Here is a 3,349-nt window from a genome sequence, read left to right as displayed (position 1 = left end):
TCTATAATTGGTCAAGGCCACCCGACCACACAATCTCTGGGCCGTACAGCAACACTTGAAAGAATATTAACCTCCCTATGATCCCCATGTATACAGAGAGACCTGGAGAGGATCACACAGATGTGCATCTTGTGGAATAGCCACCAGGCAAGCTAAAGTTATGGCACCTCCCTTATCAGCATGCCTGGTGGCCCAGAGACCTTGAAGAGGAAATTATTTAGATGACTCAGGTTCTGTGGGTTGGCCTTATCTCACTGGACCTAATTTGGGGTGTCAATGCAGGTTGGTCCGGCAGAGGAACATACCATGGAGGGCTTTAGGTCTGGAATCTTTTGCTTTCTTGTCTCAGAGCTAGCGTGGACAGGGTGCATTCCAGTGCCTCGACCATCTCCCACAGGGAAGAAGGAGATTGCATCCAGACAGCCTACGTTTCCCCTTCTAGATGAGAGCGCACAAAGTGGTTAAGCACAACCTTCTCCGTGACATCTCAAGTCGATTGGAGTTTGGATTCACAATCCAATGCAGGCGGTCCATCTGAGCCAGTGGGGGAATTCCACTGATAGAACTCAGAAGTTTTCTTCCTGCTTAAGAGACCACAGTAGGTGCGGATCTCTGTCTTTGGATCATAATCCTCCACTTTTTTAGAGGTCAGAGAGAAATAACCCTCCCTGTGCTTCCCCTGTGAGCAACAGAATGAGGACAATGCTCCACCACCAACATGGTCATCTCCCCTGTTCTGTGGTCTTTTCAAATATTTGGAGGTAGGCCTCCATGTCATTGTGCAGTGTGAGTATAGAAAGGAAGTGCATGGGGTTGGGTAGTGGAACCTCAGCTGCTTGACCTTACTGCAGATAAGTGATGATGTGCTGCCAGTGGCGGTGAGGTTTGTTGCCCCGCCCCTTCAACACACACAGCAGAGCTAACCTTGGTGCTGAAAGCCCTCTTTAGTTTCAGCTTCGTGTGGATGATTATGGATGCTGGCTATAGGCCTGCTGTCACAGAGTGTCACTGTGTGTATCTGTTTTTGTGTAAGGGTGTGTGTGTGTGTGTGTGTGTGTGAGTCAAGGAATGTATCAGTGTATGAGTATGTGCATTAGTGTGTGTATCAGTGGCTGATGTGTATCAGTGTGTGTGTCAGTGTATATATTACTATTTGTATTAGTGTGTGTATCACTGGCTGATGTGTATCAGTGTGTGTCAGTGTATCAGTGAGTGTGTCAGTGTATATATTACTATTTGTATTAGTGTGTGTATGAGTATGTGTATTAGTGTGTGAAGTAATGTGCGTTAGAGGCTGTGCGAGTCTACCTGTACAGACTGTGTGTGCGTGTATGTGTGTGTGTGTGTGTGTGTGAGGGATAGGTACATACTGCCATCTAGAGCATGAGAAGGGAATTACAGGCTAAATATTTTCTCTGTATTGATGATTTAACATTAAATTGGGCACGAACCCACAAATGCACACTAGCATACACACACACACACACTTACAAATACTAACACAGACTAACACACACTCACAAATACTAACACACACTAACACACACTTACAAATACTAACAACACTAACACACACTCACAAATACTAACACACACTCACAAATACTAACACACACTAACACACACTCACAAATACTAACACACTCACAAATACTAACACACACTAACACACACTCACAAATACTAACACACACTCACAAATACTAACACACTAACACACTCGCAAATACTTACACACTAACACACACTCACAAATACTAACACACACTCCCCAATACTAACACAAACTTACAAATACTAACACACACTCACAAATACTCACAAACACTAACACACACTCACAAATACTAACACACACTAACACACTCAAAAATACTAACACACACTAACACACACTCCCCAATACTTACACACACTTACAAATACTAACACACACTCACAAATACTAACACACACTCACAAATACTAACACACTAACACACTCACAAATACTAACGCACACTAACACACTCACAAATACTAACGCACACTAACACACACACTCACAAATACTAACAAACACTAACACACACTCACAAATACTAACACACTAACACTCATTCCCAAACACCAGCTGTGTGTCTGTATTTCTTTCCCCACCAGATGGCAGCAGTGCCCCCCCCCCATGCTCCTGTGCTAGTTATAACTGAACCTTTGATGAAAGTGGATCTATTAAATGTTAATAAGAGTACAAAGCTTATCTAAAGACTTAATAAAACTAACTAACTGCATTATGTTGTTGTTCACTCATAAGTCCAGGGTTTGAACAGGAGCACTGAGGTCTTAATGCGCTGTAGTTTCTTTTAATGCTGAGTCAGAACTTCAAGCATGGAGCTAACTATCCAGAACGTTCGCTAGCTGTTGTGTCGATTAACATAATGAACAGCTGCACAATAATTTTAATGCAGTTTTAAGGAGTTTTCTTCAGAGGAGCTCTCAGGGTCTTTAAAAGAGATATCAAGATCTTCAGAGGAGCTCTCAGGGTCTTTAAAAGAGATATCAAGATCTTCAGAGGAGCTCTCAGGGTCTTCAGAGTCAGACGCATGTTTCTGGGGAATACAGAGAGGTGCATTTACTGTACATGGTGTACACAGGACGTCACTGCAAAGGCAGATGGACGGCAACTGCTGGGTCAAAAGGCGCTGTCCTACTGTCTCTCACACACACACACACACACACACACACACACACATGCATGATGAATGAATGGACACATTGTACCCCCCTTCCTGTCTCTCTCTCTCTCTCTCTCTATTTCTGTCCACATCTGGTTTGGATCAGTGCTCTGGAAGTCAACAGCGTGTTTTCCCAGAATTCCCAGCGGATACAGAAAACACACTGATGCCACACTATCACAGATATATATGTGTGTGTGTGTGTGTGTGTGTGTGTGTGTGTGTGTGTGTTAATACCACATCTGGAGCAAATGATGTAAACACATCTGGACATACTCAACACATACCAGTACTTTATACACACTCTCTTTCTCTCATACACACACACACAAACACACACTCACATTTCTCTCTCTCTCTCTCTCTCTCTCTTACTCTCTCCTTCTCCCATGCTCACTCCTTCACACAAATTTTTCACTGATTAACACTGGGATGCTGATACAATCATGCATGATCTGTGTGTGTGTGTGTGTGTGTGTGTGTGGAGCATGTTTCAGTGTGTCCAGGGTTCCAGGGTAAAATTATTTAACAACACATGCTAGTCCCTGTTAGTCAAAGCAACACAAACCAGTAATAAGCCAATCATCTGTGACCTCATAAAAGCTAATTCATAGTAAATTATATTATTATTATTA

The sequence above is a fragment of the Clarias gariepinus genome, chromosome 2 (genome assembly GCF_024256425.1).
Source record: "Clarias gariepinus isolate MV-2021 ecotype Netherlands chromosome 2, CGAR_prim_01v2, whole genome shotgun sequence".
Classification (NCBI taxonomy): domain Eukaryota; kingdom Metazoa; phylum Chordata; class Actinopteri; order Siluriformes; family Clariidae; genus Clarias; species Clarias gariepinus.
The sequence above is the reverse complement of the archived record's forward strand: the minus strand, read 5'-3'. Positions refer to the sequence as shown.